General features: G+C 36.1%; 1 protein-coding gene across 7 annotated transcripts in view; it reads right to left on the bottom strand.

The window, feature by feature from the left end:
• SGCZ (sarcoglycan zeta) overlaps positions 1 to 20,619 on the bottom strand; it is a 389,479-nt gene that overhangs the window by 344,343 nt on the left and 24,517 nt on the right. The gene's annotated exons all lie outside the window — the stretch shown is intronic.

The following is a 20,619-nucleotide window of genomic DNA, read 5'->3' as shown; positions in this document are numbered from 1 at the left end:
GTCTCCTTAGCAGGGAAAGTGGCAACTCAATCACTGAGTAGCATATTTCTGTTCCTGACAAGAAGCTCTCTCTAATGCCATGGCAGCATTTTATAGCAGTTTTGTTTACTGAGCAATTCGATTAGAAACCAGATATATTTTGACACACTGGTGAAAGACTACAGTAAAGGATGAACTCAAACGCTGAAGCAAATTATGGGATGGAGATGAAGCCTAAGGAACTTAGAACTTGTTTTTCAGAGGTATTAGATGTTTGGAGCAGCATGAATACAAATGATGCCACATTCAACTTCCACTAAGCAGAAAAATCTGGAGATATTTGGACAATCATGAAAAATTTTTTCATATTGACATACACTAAAGCAAACTTTGAGAAATGGTAAGGCTGCAAAACCAGGCATTCAAAAGGTAAAAGATGCCATAATCAATGTATCAGTACAAATCCAGCTTTGTTTGGAATTTAAAAAGTGAAATCACACATCATTCTATAGCAGTTTTGAGATGCAAACAGAGTTTGGATCCAGAATTAAAACTTTAATATTAATTTCAGAAATATTTGTTGTGCAAGTATACGGGGGATTCTCTAGAAACTGCAGGTTGTCACTGTGAGCTAGCACAGGATGTCAAACAAGCAGCATTTGTACTAGGGTTTCAAAGATAAATGGCAAACAGCAAGAAAGTTATAGTTTTCACGCTCCTCAAAGTAGTCAGAATCAGTGTCCCCAAACCTCTCAATTCAACTCATACTTTCATTCTTCCATGTAACACATATCTATCTCAGCCTGCCTCATTTCAGTCTTGTTTTCAGCAGGTTCTGTTCAGGACCTCCTCACAACTCTCCTACCGTGTTCCAACCTCTTTAACCAAGAATGCCAAGATTTCTCCCTTCGACTTCACCTTTGTCTCTAGCCTCACCTAAGTAACCTCCACTCTACCATATTTCCCCTTCCAGTTTTCATCCCATTTCTCCCGTCACCATCTTCCTCCTAATTAGTACCATCAGGCTTTTCTGTCTCAGATCTGAAGTTATGTCTGAAGGAAAAAGTAGAAGAGTTCTAGGTTGATTTAGACCTGAAATCCACATTAAGCACATTTTATAACTACATTTCACTTTTGTAACAAGCATAGCTACAAATGAAGTCATAATTCCTAATGTAAAATCCGTAACATTAAGCACACTTGCATATTTTATATGAATGAAGTGAATGAATGAAGCAGTCTTCTCCCAGTATGTGCTTATGTTCAACTAAGAAGCATGCCACTAACAAAAATTAAGGTGAAACAAATAATGTCCTAATGCATCTTTTTGAGACACATTTTATTATTCCTCCTTTGATTTGTTTGCTTTGTTAAAACCATAGAGGGACTTTTTCTACTCTCAAAGCTGAGAATGACTTGGGAAAAAGCAATGGTTTGTTTTAACTTATTTAAATACTGGTAACAATAGGTCTGAGGTGACATATGTTTCCTGAAAAAAAAAAAAAGATTGTTGATGTTTTCAAATAGAAAAATGTCATTTAATTTCCTGCTAGAATATTTACATGCTTCAAAAAGTAGGTCAGTATTAACTTATAATTCTAGTTCAATTTTATTCTCAAATATCTGTACCTTAGTGTCTCCTTTTGCATCTCTGTCAGACACTTCCCAATCTAGTCTTAATGGAAAATCCCTCTTTTCCCTCTTCATTTAAGTTTAATCATTTTTTCCTCGCTGCCAACCCTCATTTTCTTGCTCAGACCAGTAATCATCACAACTCCACAGCAGCTCCTCTCTTTCTTTTCCTATTTAAGTCTCCCACCAGATTACATGAAGACAAGGAAATCAGGCACAATACAGACTAAGGAGATGTCCCCATTGTTATTTCTGTTACATTTCAGAAAATTCATACTAAAAGTAGAAAATTTGCCTCTGTACATTATCAGTGAGGCTAACATGCAAAGTTTCAAAGAAATTTAGACTAGAATTTTCGTATCATGTGCTGTGTGCATGAAGTCACACTTGACATGCTTAATACACCTGTAGGTTTTACTTCGTGTGTTCTAAATAGCGATATTGATTGTTCAAAAGGTTTTGATTTGTAAGCCTAGTGAGAGCAAAAAAAGTTTGAAGATATACATTTAAGTTACCAAATATAAATTTTTTCTCTCGAAAAAAATCAACACACCTGTTGATACATATGGATGAACATACACATCAGTATGAGAGGCATATCTGTAACAGATTAAAATAAGTTTGGCTCTGTTTGCCTAGAAACTTCAGTTCATCAGTGATATCCAAGGTACCTAGAGAAACTAGGGAAAAACATAGAAAAGATAATCCTGTATCAATTGACTATGATGAATGTTGGTTATGAAATCAGTGAGATTTTAATGCAACTCTCAGCAGAAAAACTGAAAAGAGTTAAGTTCTGAAGTTACTGAAGCATAATTAAGTAAGTAATTAGGTAAGGCATAAAAATGCTACTTCAAATTTATGACAGATGTGACACACGTCTATAGGAAGATTCTTTTGGGATCCTCTTTTCCAGTGCTGTTTCTTGGACAAGAATGAGCATAAGAACAATTAATTATTTTTCACTGCTTTGTTCTGCTGTGATAAGCCACACTACCAGTTACTTGTTGTACCTCTTGTCCCAGACATGGAAAATGCAAGATTCTGGGTCCTACCCTATCAAAGCTGCCTTCACTTCACCCCCATCTGCCATAGAAGTTCACAGAAAGTTTTTCACTAATATTTTAAAAGGCTATTTTCAGAAAGCAGCTGTTTTTTTAATGGCTTGTTAATAGGTTTTCCCCCAAAACATTTACACGTCTTCATGTCACTGTTTATACATTAGCTAAGGTGTGTTTGACACAAGCAGGTTAGAAACACCTAGTATTTGTGCCTATCTATTGCATACACAAAATGATGCATGGCCTACTAAAACCAAAATGCCTTACTGACAGTAAGATTTTTCAGCTTTGATACTACTATAATCCATGATGTTCTTTCCATTGTCATACTCTCCAAAGGAGTAAGAATAGACAAGTTCACAACAGGAAACAAACAGTAAAGCTTAGCCCATATCAAAATATACTGACTTATATTTATTGATACGAACATTACTGTAAACACACTAAAAGCACTTATCACCTGGCAAGTCTTATTCAACTGCTGCAGAAATGGTCTAATTGTTAATATGGGATATCAACAGATGCAGCAGATCAAAGGGGACAGGACAGTCAAAGTAAGTTCAAAGATCTCCAAAAACCAAGGTCCTGCCTGAAGATGATTTAATAAGCATTACTACCTCTTCCAGCACAATACAAAATTCTGTTTAAGGACTGACATGCTACCTTTGAACATATTCAGTGGGCTTTTGGGACCATGGCTATTTCCTAAAGGCAAAGGGTGTTCATACATATGAAAAGCATCTCAAAATAAGAAATAACTAGGGAAAACAAAGTTAGCGCATCAACTGCAATACAAACATATATAAATCAAGAGTATTCACAAAAAGGAAATTATATTTCTTAAGCCTGAGGAGAAAAGGCAAAGCAAAATAGAGAAATGACAGTCAGAGATGGGAAAGAGGGGTAACATGGTAGTCTTCTAGGGTTTGGGGGGGGAAATGGTGTCAGACAGTCTGAGGAGCTTAGCATTCAAAGCTGAAAGTTTTCTGAAGATTCTCAGAAGACAAACATTAAGACAAGAATGTATTATATTATTAAATACGATTTGGAATTGCTATACTACTACATGATTTTTTTTAATGACCATGTTTTCCACCTTGGTAATCAAAGACTTACTCTTATTAGCAGCTTGCACAACTTACATTGTAATAAGGTTGGAACAAAAAGCAAGCCCAGATGAAGCTAGCTAATCACAAGTTGTTTTTTTTCAGTCTTCATAAATCCTATTAAGTGATGCATACATATACATAGACATGTATGTACACACATATACACACAAATCTAAAGCAGATCTGAAAGACCACAGTATCGGGCTAAGTCTTCTCCTGAACTCCAGGTATCAGTATCAAGCCACAGTCTGAGGCAAAGTCCTTATCTAGCAGATAGACCAGGAACTCTTTGGCAAGAAGCAGATGGCAGAAAGGCAGTGGATTGCTCTGAACGTTCCACAGGATTACAAATGGAAACACAGAGTAGCAAAGCACAGAAGTTATCTATATAGGCTGAAGTCTGCTACTTGTTATTAATGGAGAAAAGTAAAAGGAGAGAACCACTCCACTTTCGCAAACTGCTTCCAAAGCCTGATTACTCTATCAAGTTCTCAGCAGCTATCCAAAAGCAAGTCTCACTCCTTAGCTCTGTTCTCAGGACAGGTAGGATTAATCACTTGGAGTCTTTGAAAAGAAAAACTGATCACAGAAAAAGACTAAGTAGGATTAAGAGATATTTGAAAGAAGACAATTCTCCAAAGGAAGTTTTTAGCCTAATTGCCCCTTACGATTTAAAAAAAAAAAAAAAAGTCAAACTACTACAGTTTCAGATTAAAGGAAGGAGATATGGGGATATCCTGGCCTACATAATTTGCCTGAGCAGATTATCTGGTATTTCCTTCAATATTTTCACGCTATTTACACATATACAGTTCTATGAAAACATGAGAGCTCAGTTTTCAGTTCCAAAGGCTGGATTTTAACAAATATACATAGGAAATAGTATTCTATTCATACATTAATAATGCAGGAGTATAATAGTAGTCATCTATTCATCTATCATTCAGTTACGCTACTGGAAGCTGCACAGCACTAGTTGTAAGAACCCTTGGAGGGACCACCTCCCACTGCAAGTGTTTGTAGTTGTAGATTGCTACATATGTTATTTCAGTTATGACTGGTTAATTTGCAGATAGTTTTATCAGCAATGATAAAATGCTGTCATATCCAGAGTCAATCACAGAGTAGTTCCCTATATTCTTCTGGGTTCTTGTCATGGTTTTGTGATTTTTGTTGTCGGTATTCCACATCATTACATCATGTAAGGTACGGGCAGTTAAAGAGTTAATTCCCTGGTTACTGCAAACTGCCTTTTTTGGTGTGTGGCCCTCCGAGGGGGGAGGGGAGGAAGTGCACTCCCCAGGGTCTTTGTGAAGGGGAGGTGGTGGTGAAGGGGGTGGTGAAGCCGCCTGGGAGACACGGGGTCTGTTCCGTCCTGCCCAGCGGAGAAGCACGTGGTCCTCCTGCAGTTTACTGTGTAAGACTTTCAGCTTGTAAACTCTGTTACAGTTTCACTAGCCTCATTTTCGATATATTTAGTAAAATTAGTTGTTCCTCCTCAGATTGGTGCCGCTGTTTTGTTTTAGATCCGCCTATGAGTCCCCTGCCTTTCCCCTCTTCCCTTTGTTTTCCCCAGGGTGTGGGTCCGCGGCTTCCCTGCCGCTTCAGCCGCTGGACCGCTCGGGGCTGGCCCCTACCCGCCAACAATTTTATTTTTCCTCTTTTCTCCTCTTTTTTTTTTTTTTTTTCTTCTTTCGGGCCTGTCCCCCTTGTCATGGACGCAGGCCCTTAGATAATACTGTGACAGTTCTCTATTTTAGTCTTACTGAGAGGTATTTGGGTTCCTTAATCAATATTGAGTTCAACAAGTATTGTCCATAATGACTGTGGAAATAATAATTTTTGCTTCAATATCTGAAAATGCAACAGTTACAAAAATATTAAGTAGCCACCAGTCATGGAATACAATCAAGACAGTTTTATGTTTTTTTTCCCTTTTGTTTTGTAGCTGTGGACTTGTTAAAATTAAAAATGCAAGCTTTGTTTCTAAAATGGATAATTTTTATTTAATTTCTCAGACAAACACAAAGCTAAGAAAAGTTACCTTCAGAATGAATACACTTATTTGTTTCCAAGAATAGCAAACTTTATAGTTCAAGGATAGTTTCTTTCTAGCAACAAAGCATATTGGATTCCAGGTAGAAGACTCCTGCGAGAGAGAGAGAGAGAGAGAGAGAGAGAAAACTTCCAGTAACGACATCAAAAACTGACAAACATATGACACTGGAATAGGGTATATCCAGGTATTGTTACAAGTTGAGGGTCAGCTGTGGAGAAGCAGCTTTGCAGAAGTTGCAGAGGAGGGTATGAGTATCTCCCTGGTCTCTGCAGCTTCTTGTCTGGATAGGCTCCTCCCAGAGGTGCATACAGTTAAGATGAGACGTAAAATACCAGCGTTAGAAAAGAGAACTTTAAATAATTAGGAAACACACACAACAAGATAGTCAAGCACTGAGACAGACAGCCACAGGAGGTTGTGCAATTTGTGCCCCTGGATATAACCCAAAGTCAGCTGAGCAAGTTGATAGACTGGACCTGTTCTTAACAGGCTGCAGGGAAAAGCAAACTTCAGAGACCCTCTTGCAGCCTAAAATATTCTACACTGCTATGATTCATTCTATTTTCACTAATTCTACAAAAGTAAGTTTCTCCAAACCACTTTGAGAAAGACAAAATACTTTGAGGAGTGAGCAGAGAAGCAAAGTAGGAGTGAACTTAATAATGAAGTAATTATTTCTGAGCATCATCAGGATCAGCAGAAAAGCAGCACTGACTCTAAAGAAACTAAGTTCAGCTGATTACTCAGCAGTAATTCTAGTGAGAATTTACTATTACATTCTTGGTAGAATTAGAAATAAAACCAGATTGGAAGGCAAATAATGAAATTTTTATAAGTAGAGCAGAAAACACTGGAAGTAAAGAATCATGGGAAAGAATGGACATATAGAGTAATTAAGATTCAAAGTAAAATCACACGTTCTATGTTTGAGAGACAAGTAGAAGGAACAAAGCTAGCGGAAAGTGTGAGGTCAAACTAATTAGACAAACACCACTGTGCTACAAGAGTGAACTGGCAGAAATAGAAAATACAGTCAGTGCCTGGTGTGCACATGTGATGCAAGAACAAATTTATTAGAGGTGGCAATAAGATTGAACTAAATTTATTAGAGGTTTCAAAAAGATTGAACTAAAGAGACCTCCTTGGGCACATCAGTTTAGTTGCTAAAGAAGTTGATCAAATCCATTAAATCAATATGCGAAAGTGATACTAAAGAAAACAGAAACAAAAAAGAAATCCCTGGGTCGCAAGAGGATAATATTTACATTAGTAAAAAAAAAATGTTGTCTTAATAGAATGAGTTATGTAACATTCTTAAAACCATTACATAAATATTTCATTCTATAGCCCAGCAATTTGATGTTTTGTTTTGCACATGCGGGCAGATTTTTTGCATGCCTTATAGATAATCACCCAGACTATAAGAATACTTGTAGCTTTCCTATCCCTTCCAGCAAAATCTAATAAAATTAAAAACCTCTTAGTTCAGATGAGGATCAGAAGTTTTAGGGAATTAGGCAAGTCATTAGTCCAAATGTGACAAATTATATATTTGAGCACTTGACAATCATATAGGCAATAGGCTTTGTGCGTATTTTTGATGACAGAAAGCAGATGTGTGTTATCTGAACTTAAAGCAGCCAGCCTCTATCCAAGGTCTTCTTAATCATAAGGAATGCTCCCTTTTCACAAGGTATGCTTCTCCCTTTTCCTCACTATTCCCCATTCACTAATTCTTAAAGTAGAACTTGATATAAGGGCAGGTAGGATTACATTAAGTCTCTGTACCCTGAAGTCACCTTCTGAATTTACTAACACTACATCCCATTGTGACAGAATGGCTAGCCTTTCTGCAAAGGTTTTTCTGTCACTCTGCATTTAATCTTTTAAACATGTTTGTCCAGAATCTCAAAAGCTCATTAAATACCTAATTTTGCTATCTGTAGGTACACCCAGTGCTCGTGTCCTCTGAAGTTTCAGTTTTCCAGGAGATAAATAGTTCTAACACACTGAATAATACAGCTGTGGGATATATTAATTAGTATCAGCTCTGTTCATTATATACATTATAGATCAAGGGCAGACCCATACTTATTCCATAGATTCAGTCATGTTGATTGGTGGCAGTCTCATATGAGAATGCTGAGAAAACTAAATGAGGTTTTGGTTACATCCATACTTTCCATCAGGCTGGGCTACTAGGACTTTCTTCTCCTTTTAGTGTTATTGTTCACCCAGCGACAGAGGAGTAGCCAACAACTATTCACAAATGAAAAGTGTGGATGCAATTACTACAATTTATTTGCAATCTAGTGGAGGTATTTAATGCCTTCCACCAAGGTGTTAATCAATATTCTAAACACCCTCTGACTGATCTACCTGAAGTTCAAACACAGACACTAATCAATTACAGTCCTGGTTGGGCTTATAGAAAAAAAAACTGTTAAGTTCATAATAGTGAACAGTGCCTGATACTTTCAAAATAATTTTTGATTTTTTTTTTTTTTAGTAAAAGAGACAGGTGTGGAACTTCATAGGTTTTCACAAAATCCATCAGCAATATGCAAAGAAAAAAACAAATCCTTATCCCTTTCTTCTCAGAAAAATTCAACCACTATTTTTCCCATACAGCCTTTTTTGCAACTTTGGTCTGTACTCTTTTCATTCAGAATCTGAATCCAACAGAGACAAACTTCGGATGATTTAACATGGTACAGGTCTGCTCCCAAACGGAATAGACATCTACATCAGTTAGATGCCTTCCAGCTCACGCTTACTGTCTGAAAATGCATACAGCTATTTACTTTCTACTATTTATTTTTCATTCAGTGTTAAATATATGACAGCCTAAACATAACCATAGGTCCTATAAGGATATGTTAATATAAATTGTAATTTTCTTTTGTCATGCCAGCCTGAACAGATAACCAAGACAGTCTTTGGAGAGAGAGAAATTAGAAGATTAGTTTTGTAATCCTTTGTAGAATACTATAGCTCAGCAGCTTCTTTGTGAATCAGGGAAGGTGACTCTGCTATCGTTGCAGCTCATCAAATTTCACTTAATGAGAGCTCAAGAGGGCACTGCTGAGAAATAGGGTATAGATGGATAACTGGAATGACTTTGATACTACTGTACAAATTGCATTTAGTGTTATCCAATTAGCTTGGTACATTGAAGTCTTCAAGGAAAACTCTAAGCAAGACAAGGTTTACACGGAGAAGAGACTTCCTCTCTCTCAGGTAATATTGTTTAATATACACAAACAAATTTTCAGGTCAAAGACTTTATCCAAAATCTTCACCCTTTTCTCCAAGCCATATTAGCTAGTGTAGCAGTCTTACTGAAAGCTAATCCTTTCCTCATAAATCGTGATAGTCACATCATCACTGCAGTAAGTGAGGGAAGAATTATCAAGAATGTAGGTGATAAATTCATCCATTCAGTGATTATTTCATAAAATTTAGGGTTGTTTTTTTTTTTTTTGCACAATGATACAGGATCTCAATCAGTTCAGCTTTAAGTTTTCATAAGAATTTTCTTGATAAAAGAAGGTTTGACTGGAAACAACTTGTATTCAGTAGACAAAATGAAGCTGTTCTTGCAACTGACTTTTTTTGCAACATGGACATTCTAAAAACATTTGTTCTGATACTAAATTGCTTATTTGAAGGCACAGCTATGAAGTTTCTTTTTTTTTTTAATTACACACATTAACATCTTCAAGGACCTTATTATGACTTTAGTATGTTTAATCTCTTAGACATAACAGTTCTTAGGAAGTCTAGACTAAAATGCTCTATCTTAACTACAGACTCTTCGTAGCAAATTTGACTTGTATTCACATAGCATCTCAACTATGACACGTTCTTATCTATGAGCAACAAGTAACATCTATCAGACTTGAACTAATTTGGTTTCACAGGCATAATTAGTTGGAGACTTTAAAGGCTAACAGATAAAGTGAAATACAACTATTTTCTATATTAATTTAATCTCCGTATGAGATCTCAAACGATGATTTTCATGACTTAGACAACATTCCATGATCTTCTCAATTATTTTTCCCCAACACACAAAACAAATCATCTTGACAAAGAAAAGCAGAAAAGAATAAGCCATTGTCTAAATATTTATGAAGTCTAATAAGCTGCACTCAATTTTGAGTAGAGAACACTTCTGGTTCATGGGTGGCTTTCTGCAAGCACCAGCTACAGCTCTGAGACCACTTGAAAGGTGTTCCTCTTTTTTGATAGCAGCTTCTGTGACAAGTATGCTAATTAACTGCAAAAACCTGCTTAGAAAGACTTCAAACTGATGCCATGGATAACTCATAATTGAGTAACAGTACTTTGGCTCAACTGATAAAACTCTGTGAGTCCTTCCCCCTGCCCAGCCACAAGAAGTCAGTAGAATGGTGTTTCTGCCAGAACAGACTGACTGAAGGACTACAAGCGCCCTCCTCTGGATATCAGATGCTACTCCAGTTTATTCAAGGAACATGCAGATGACTGACTTGTGACCAGGTGCCTAATACATCCTGCACTGAAATGTTTTCCACTATATCTATGTCCCGAGTAAAAAATGCAAGTTCATAGTGTAAGTTTGCTAGCTACACAGACTGAAGTGCACCAGTCAAATAAAACATACTAACCTGTGTAATTTATGAGCTTTTGCATTATTTACAGCTAATTCTTCTTCAAAGATGTTTCTTAAATGCTCTTCTATGTTCATTTAGTTATCTTTAATACTATCATTTTCAAGTAGGATTTAAAGATACACATTCTTTCTCCAAGTCTCAAAATAAGTTTTCCAATTGTTTGGCTTATAATATCAATACAGATCATCTATATATGAAAGAAAACATTAGAATGGCAAAAAAAAAACACATTAATATAGCTTATAAATGACTATCAATTCCTGATTAAGTAGATAAAATTTTTAATTCCTAGCTGTCTTGGGGACATTCACAGTACTGAAATGTATCAAAGCACACTTGTAAGTCAGTGTATGTCTCAAAATAGATTTAAGGTGTTTACTATAAGCTTAAGCATCTACATCTTGCAATCTGGACACATACATTCATATACGTTTAGAAATTAAACAGAATGCTGTGCATGACAGCATAATTTGCATGTTAATGATTACACAACTATCAGAAGGAACACTGGAGAGAGAGTTTTATGCAGTACACAGAAACAGCAAATTTTTTACACAAAATAAAAGCAAAATTGAGGAAGATGTAACCTAACACATTGATTGCATTCCACTTCAAGTATCTAAAAAAAACATCAGTTTCCGTTCTGACATACAAGCTAGGAACAACAGGGATGTTCACGAGCTTGACGTGTTCTTTAGTCAAGATACCTAATACACCACATGGCTATTTTCCCCAGTATCACTCCATCCAATGAAAGACAACATACAGAGTTCTCAGGCTATATACTTAGTTTAGCATAGGTACGTGTTATTCATATCCAGCACAATGCACATGTTGCAGCAATCCTTCTGAGAGGACTACCTGTTTCCAGTTTATATAACAAAGGCAGGCTTCAACCTCGTCAGTCAGTTAACAAATGGAACAGCCAATTTAAAAAAAGTGAAGAGAGTAAACGTAACACGAAATCTGACTGTATCCTAGTCAAATGTAATTATTCTCAACTGTTTCACAGTTTGTCTTCTCCAATGTCAACATATTTTTCTTTAAGTTGAGAGTCTGCACATCAAGACACAAAAAGAACAAAGTTCTTTACATCATCACAGATACATGATGACACTGACTGATAAGGGCTTGCACACATGGTATTCTGGCTATACCCAGCATTGGGTGTGCTAAATTAATACAGGAATTCCACAGTTACCTATTTTTTTAGGTAATTTTTCCCACCACATATGCAAGCTTGTGGGCTCTAAGGTCAAATAGTTTGCAATATTTTTAACCTCTAGATCTCTAAACTGACTTTACTGGTGTCTGGACTGCTTCCAAGCATATCTTTATCTGATGAAATTCATTAACATGCTGGTTACATCATTTGCTAATTACTAACGAAAAACTTAAATTAGATCAGACATAAAATTGATCTCTGAGACACCCCACTACACACCTCTCCTGCCCTTCAGATCCCAGTTCAATATGCTGTTACTGTTATCTTTCATTTCGTGTCTTTCCGACAGTTTTCACTCCTTGTGTTAATCAAGCTAGTTTCCATTAATTTTTCCAGGGAGATTTTGCAAACCAGTTACGTGCATTTCTTGTGAAGAAGCATTTACTATCTTTACAGGCAGCACCAGGAATGTTGCACAAACTTCTAAGTACACATTAATAGCAACAATAACTTTAACCAAAAGATTTTCCAAAGCTGTTCTTCAGAATCAATTCAGTCATCTAATATTAGCACTTCACTAATATTCACTAATACTTTGCCAAAATATTTAACTTATAAATTGATAAATACATCTTGGTTGCACACTTTCAAGTATTAAAAAGAATTTGAAAGCATGTTGTATGTTGCCTCTGCGCATTTTGTATGTACACAGATATGAAACCTCATTAAACACATTATCATCTGTCTATGAGCATTTCTTATATTCAATAAAGTTTTGGCTGGGAAAATTAGTATCACATAAGAGCAGACACCTTTATTTGGAGGTGTAATAGATATCTTCAATATCTCTTCAAATAAGAGGTAACATCAGAAGAATCTGAAACTTTCAAAATAACCAAAACCAAGCAACATTAGGAAGAGACAGAAAAGTCTCTTTAACCAAAATAACTACTACATAATGGCTAGATAAAGTGATACTTTCTTGAACTACCACCCAGACAGTACAAGAAACTAGTGGAAAGTGGTAAAACTGACTGTATGGAGCATTCGAACTTAAAATAAATAAATAAAAATAAAAACATAAACCCACTCACTCAGTATCAAAGGAAAATTGTCTCAGGGAAAAAGAACACTAGAAGAGATTTTCAGTTTTTTTGATCTTGAAGAAGTTTACCATTACTGGCTGCATGTTCATACCACATAAAATCCTACCATAGCAAAGAAATCGTTATAATCATCAGAAATTTATTTTGCTTACAAACTGAAGCAACACCAAAAATAAAACTGCAACTGCAATATTCTGCCTTTTGTATCAGACAAAGCAGAAGTCCTCCTACATTTCAAGGAAGTTTTTTGATGTGTTTGAAATGCGTACACGTGAGCTTAAGAATCCTGAGTTGCTAGCAAAAAAAAAAAAAATCTATAATGCTTATAACACTGCCCCAAGCCAGAAGGTAAAATAAGAGAAGCCAGTAGATATGCTCACACAGAACCAGGAATCCATGTGTCTTTGTATCATGATATTCGTGCCTACTTGTAAACAGTAATTCCAGTTACTTGCTCAGTCTTTTTGCAGAACCTGGGAGAAGCCAGTAGCTAGCTCCTTTGAGGCACTACAGTGAAAACATGAGCAATTCAGTTAAGGTAGAATTCATGACACTAATTTTTTTTTCTTAAATTCCCATGGTTAGAGTGGGCCTTTAGCCATATTAAATCTCATTTCATGGTCATGCTATTCAGTATATATCAACTTTTACCAGGGCTTATCTACAGCTACCCACCCTTACAAAAACAAAGTCTTCTGAAGAATGGATTAAGACATTTCTCTCTTACTGAGCACATGGCCTGTCAAGAAAGAGTCAGCACGGTTTCTGTAAAGAGAAATCCCACTCACAAGCCTGCAGGAGATCTCAGCATGTAGAAGTGTGCAGATGTTTAAGGAGATCAACTAGAAGAAAAATTAATTGGATGCTTAAGAAGTCTTCGAAAAAATTCCATATTAGGAATTGCTCAAGAAACTAAATGACCCCTGGATTGAATAAAGTTTAAAGTTTAAGTTTAAAAGTTTAAAGTTTTAAGTTTAAAACTGATCAATAAATAGAAAGCAAAGGGCAGAACTTCATGGTCGCTTTTCAGTGACCATGGAGATAAGCAAGGAGAAGAGCCCACTGTAGCTCACTGCTAGGACCACTTGTATTCAACATCATCATCAGTGACTAGCAGGAGGCAGGTACAGGGCAACCACAGAGTAGGTAGATAACACTGAACTCCTATAGTAGCAGATGAGATTCCTAATGCATAAACATAAGAAAAATAATTTAAACTCTGTACCTCAAATGCAGAACCAGAAGTGGTGATGTAAGAAACAATTCCCAAAGTCATCACTGATGGTTCTCTGATACCATCAACTCAACAAATAGCAGGACTACAAGTAAAGTAACTAGGTGCTGAGCACCTCAGAAAAGGTAATAAGTATAAAGCACAGGGCCCACATCTTGCACAGCCCACGCATCTCACAAAAGACATCGCTGACCTAGGTAACAACAAAATACATCGGATACCACAGAAGTACAGACTGAAGTGCTTAAGAGGTTGCAGGAGCTGCCATATAACAAATTACAAGCTCAAATTCAGGGAGAACTATACAAAGAAAATATGTTTAAGCTTTGAAAACTCCTAAAGGCAATAACTAAGCAAGTGCAAAACTACTACTCACTACAGTGTGTAGTACCAGAAGTAAGAACCACTTGATAAACTTGATGAAACTAGCAAAAAGCTACTTTAAAGCAGGAAAAATAAAGCACTTCACACGGACAATAACACTTTCTATAATTTGTTGCTACATCTGAAGGATACAGAGACAACAAACATCAGTAAATTCAAAAGAAAACAACAAAAACCCACAGTCAGTAAGTACATAAAAAGAAATTAAAAAAGCAGAAGCAAAACCTTACCTTCCAGCACAAGGGTATTCATATACCATAGAAGAGAAGGCTGAAGGAAATAGTGATGCTCTGGTGCTTTCTCTAATTAGCACTTCCCACAACCCCTCTCACAGCTGGAGAATACTGAACTGAATGGCTCACTGATCTGATTCAGGTGGGACTTCTTATGCCATAATGTTCTTAATCTACTTCACCCTTTTACCCTGAGAAATTCACTTATTTTGTTGCAAACATGCAAATGCAATTACTAATAAAAGCAATTGCATGCTTACCAGGCAGTTTGTTAACTCAGCTAAAGTAATATACAGAACTTCAAAATGAAATGACAGTTTATTTAATACAAGGAATAAAAATCATGCATTTAAGTTATCATATTAGTTCTCAGTATAAAATGTTCCTTTAGAAATAAATATCCATTTTTTTTCACAAAGGCACTTTTATTTTTATCAACCAAGAAGTAACATTATGTATCTAAGTTGCTCTGAAAGTAATGCCTTCTATTTATTTCCATAGAAACTATAACACATACAAAGAGCACAATAACACTCTTTGATAGAGCAAATTCTCAGCTACAACAAACTATTTTTCAACAGTTGCCACATTAGCTATGCATTTTTGCCACTGATGAACAGGATTCTGCATGCCTTAGAGGTGACCCACTTTTGCTGTCACCATTGGTGAAACACACTACACACTTCCTCTCTGTGCTCAGATCCCCTGTTTGGTCTCCATAAATGTTCAGCAAGCATCTATGATTGGTGCAATCAGTGGGTGCAATTTTTTCCTCATGGAAGAATTCAGACTGCCCCTCTGCTGCCATCTGTTGCACAACAAAAAAATATAATGGAATGTTGGTGGAAAGGTTCAGCCTCTACTGCCATACCGCCACCATTTGCCTCTGATGTTGTGGGCAAACATAGTAACACGGTGCACACAACTTTCACAGAAGCCCTCACAATTTAAGCACCATATATGACACCTGTCTTCATCATTCTGCACTAACTTTGATAAATGTAAGCTTGTTGCTAAATTCCTGCTTGTCACATTGTGTATCATTCTGGGGGTAGCTGAGTTTTCTACTTGTGAAAAAGAAGAAATCTAATGGAAAATACACCGTTTTCCAGAGCATTTTTCCCTGGATAAACTGGAAGGAACATAGGAATAAATGTGTCCTGTACATGACATGACCATACTTAAAAAAAATCAGTCATGACTATTTTAGGGACTTCTGATTAAAGATTATGATGTAACTAAATTGGTGATGTTTTTCTCTTAAAGGGATCAGATTTGATCTATATACTTTTGATATTGGATTGCAATGCTTTCTTTCTCAGAGACAAATATTTTCAAAGGGATAATCACTTTCTGACTGGTGAAGAGGAAACCACAAAAATTCTGTTCAGATAAAAAATTCTGGGATAAAAAAAAAATTAGAAACAATTGGATTTGGTCCAGATCAACAGTATTTCCCAGTCTTTTATGTCATAAACATATTGTCTCCTGTTTTCTGCAGTGCATGTTACAGAAAAGCTTTCAACATTGATTTGTTCTGTATCTGTGGTGATAATACAAAAGCACCACACAGAAATGCTGTAAGTAGTGAACAGAGTTGGCTGCAATAAAGCAGCAATCCTGCATTTCTAACCAGAGAAAGGCATACTGGTGCCCAGGGCATGGAAATGTTCCCAGCACCGACCTCCTGCATTACTAAGTAGTGGCTTGAAATCAGAGAGTATAGGACCATTGTTTAAACTCCTTTCTCCCATCTCTCTGTACCTGAAATTATTAGAAGTAGAAAATAGGAAGCTCTGCATCAGGAACAAATCCCACAGAATGCTAACTAATATAGTGCTCTCTGCTGCAAAAAGTTTTATTCACAGTATATAGGAAACAATACAAAATTAAACATTAAACTATTTTTAGTTCTAAGTACTAAATCTGGTGGAATTTTCAGGTCAAGATCCCTGGTAGAACTATGCAAGCCCAAGTGCTCCTCCAGAGCTGGCAAAGCTACTTAATCTTCCAGCAGTCAGACCATAGGCAAGTAAGAAGGCACAGAGAGGGAGATTTCAAGTCAGAAAAGCCATCTAATGTTTTTTGGTCTTTCAAGAAAAAGCCTATGGAGCCTAATAGGACAAAGCCCAAATGTTGTGGTTTCATTTGAAATTAAAGGTAATAAAGATACATTAAATATGTATTAATTCATAGATGAAGTTAGAAACTCAAATAGAAAAATTCTCATTGTGTTTACACAGGAGGTTTTGTTTCAGTCGTTCAGCTATACTGAGAGCTTCTGTAGATCATGACCTCTAACACATAGCAGCAGCAGTACGTCAGAGACAAAAGAACAGATGTTAAGTACTAATTGAAATTAGGCTGGATCAAAAACTTTCAAGATAAACAGAATCTATCACTGAGTTGGACATTGGAAATAGCAGTCTTTCACATCAGTATACCATGCTGGGAAAATGTTCTTTAACTTTCCTGTTTTTACTTAAATAAATTATGTACAGTAGGAGATGGAAAGAAAAGTAGGTGTTACACTATTTGATTTTGACATTAATAAATTCTCAAATGAAAACACTGAAAAGCAGGCCATTGATGAATACTTGCTTTAATGAACAAAGTGTATACCACCTGGTTAGGAAATTAGCAGATGTAAATAATGAGAAATTCCTGAGCCAACATATGATTATGATGAAGAACACAACTATATCTAACCACATAATTAGAACTATGGAAATTGGAATAGGCAAAATCATTAGTCTAGTGGATGTGTGAATCAGAAGGACACGGCAACTACTTACTGCTTTGTTTGCATTATGTAACTCAAAATTACATAGGCAAATTGCAGCTCAGACACACTGTGCAGGCATTCTGCAGTAAACCATGCTTAATTTGCTCTTATTCTGGCTTAAGAATACCACCTGCTGTGTTTCAAGTGCTGCAGCAATGCATTGCAAAGATATATGAGAGGATAGCACAGCAAACAGACGAGGAGCCTTTTGAATAAAGTACGTTGTCCTAGTTTACACACATGCAAACAATTAATGCACATTGCCTACCACTTACTAATATTTTTAATGTTCTGAGCTGTTTATTGTAATTAATTTTCTTTGTATCTCCTTTGTCATCACTAACTTCATTTCCATGTTCCAGTTCCTTTTGTGTGATTTGCTCCTTCAGTAATAATTCATAAGCTCAGCCACCAACAGAGCTCACCTCTGCAATCACTGTTTCAGAATAAACAGGTAACACCTCTGCCAGCATAACTGGAGAATCTCGTTATAGCAGATCTGTTCCTTTGTCTGTAGTTTTTCTACATGCAACACTTGCAAAGAAATCCTTGAAGGTATCAATGTATCTGAATTATCCACAAACAATTCCAAAGCCTGGCAAAATTTAAACAAAGTGACTTACAAAAGACTAATGGCTTTACTTCTACTTCTGCAATGGGAAATAAGACTCCTTAGCAGACTTTTGTCTGCCTTTTAAAAGCAAAGACTGTCCTATATACTGAGGTCCCAGGACTCTGAATTCTGACTCCAACTGTACTTACTTTTCCCCAGAAAGCAACAATTACTCTTACCTGAAAAAAATAATATAGCATTAAGTACATGAACTGGGTAACACATGCTAAGAGATAACCCAACTGAAGATAAAAAATAAAATAAAATAAAAAACCTTGTCCTCTCTGAGGACAATCCAGCAGTGGAGAAAGGCTGCTCAAAGCCCAACTGAGTTAAGCCCTGACTAAGCATGCCTGATCTCTTTTCAACAGAAGGGGCTGCAGAGCTCCTGAGGTCCCTTCCAACCTGAGTTACCCTATATTTCTGTGATTCAGAAAAAAAAAAAAAAAAAAAAAAAAAAAGAGGAAAATACTGCTTTTCTTTTGAGCTTCTTTAATATGTGCTCCATTTTCAGCAAAATTTCAACAGAAGATTTATATACCTTTTTAAAATTTATTTTCAACACACATAAAAGTGAATGGAAATACTGCCTACAGCTCAGCCACAGACATTAGTGTACTGCATGGTTTCTGTATTTTATTGACAGTATTACAGCAATTTATTTGGAGGGAATCTGTTCATCTGCTTAATGTCAAAAATTAAGAGGCTGACTGTAATATTGAAAGTAAGCTAGCAGGAACATAGAGTTCTCCTGATAGCAGTAAGTCTTGTAAAACACAGAGGAATTATGCTTGAGCCCATCAATCAGGTACCAAATCCTAAATAATCTAAACTGATCGTTTTGTCATAATTCCTCTAGCTCTGCTTTTATACCTGCCTATATAAAAGTTTAACTGTCACGCACTGGACACAGACCAACAGCACTTCATGAATTTCAATGTATTTTTAATGTGTTTTAATTTGTTAGCTCTGCAGCAAGGAGACATTCAGTAAGTGTCTCCAAATGAGCTGCGCAGTACCGCAGGGAGCACCCTGTACAGTTCTTTAATGTTATTAAAAGATACATCCTACTATTGCTGAAATCTGCACAGAGCAAGAAAACAAAAAACCCTTAATAATTATATAAAGAACCCATAAAATTATACAGTGTTTCAGTATCTAAACTTGCCTTCCAAATGTCCAACAGGTCTCTGCGGCTAGAACCTACATTTAATCACAACTCAAGTTGAAAATATTACATTAAATATGACAAGATAGATGACAAATGCAGTGTTATGGTTCAAGGATTTACATCCATGATGTGAATACATTATGTACAGTGACAGGTTTCATAATTTATACACCATTTTAGGACTACTGTAAAAGTATAGGAACAATTTAAAAATCAGATCCCTGAGTTAAAGCACATATTTACAGCTTGCCTTCCTGCGTTTTCATGTATTATTTTCTACTGATGGCCAGATTCTAGGGCAGTAACACTCCTTTTTCCTACCACTTATGTTCAAGCTTTTGTTTTTTTATTGAAGAACTAAAAAGTTTGGATTCTCTAAGGTTTGCCACTGAATATACCATGGGCATACAGCAAATACCACTGCTACCGAGTAATTACTAGAATAACTCACAAAGAGATACATAGTTTATTGAAATTATGATGTAAACTCACTGCAGAAAAATGAACTGGAAGAAAAGTTTTTATTAAGTATTGGAGAAATTAAGTAACTCTGTTTCTTTCTAGCTTTCTTGTTGTCAAGATTTGGGACATTATATTCTCTAACATTCTCTAATATCGCGTCATCTTTCTGGTCTGCAGTAGCAAGGAGATAAATGCATCACAGGGGGATATGACACACTGCACACCACAGCTTGGTATACCACTTAGACAGTTGTGATATTGGCTACCAGAAAAGAGAGAGACACCTTACTGACTGAGTACTGAATGCATATATATACCCATGAGCAAAGGATATACAGTAAATACAGAATAAACAAATTGAAAAATGGACTATTGCTCTGGAAAACTTTGGCCGAAAACAGATGATCAGAAATCTAATTCATCTATGAACCACCAAGAGTAATATAACCTTTACATATGTGTATATGTATAAATAAATATCTAAGATATATTTGTACTTAAATACATACTCTTACATAGACCCTGTACTATATCTAACTCTTCTGCTTATCAGAAAGTTCTCAATAGTTCTGGACCTCCCTTCTCAAAACAGACACTGAAGGACTGTGGGCAATGTTGGAAAAAAAAACACAAACAAAATTTGAATACCCAAGAACATGTTTTACAATTAAAGACTCAAAGAGCTCAAGCAGTCTCTTTTAACAAGTATAAGGAACAACTTGATTACTCTAGGGAAGTATCTCCACAGAGAGAAAAAAAATAGGTAGTAAAGGGTTCTTTAATCTAACTGGGAAAATGAAACAAGAAACAAAGGTTACAAGTTAAAATGACACATATTAAAATTTAAAGTTAGGCACACATTTCTACTCCAATTAGCAAGTGCACAGATAAATTCTTTTTCTATTGATGCCTTTTGAAGAGCTTTTTCCTAATTTGAAAAGACAGTTATATTTGAATTTCTGATCACG

Source organism: Numida meleagris, chromosome 4 (assembly GCF_002078875.1).
Source record: "Numida meleagris isolate 19003 breed g44 Domestic line chromosome 4, NumMel1.0, whole genome shotgun sequence".
In the NCBI taxonomy this organism is placed as follows: Eukaryota; Metazoa; Chordata; class Aves; order Galliformes; family Numididae; genus Numida; species Numida meleagris.
The sequence above is the reverse complement of the archived record's forward strand: the minus strand, read 5'-3'. Positions and strand labels throughout refer to the sequence as shown.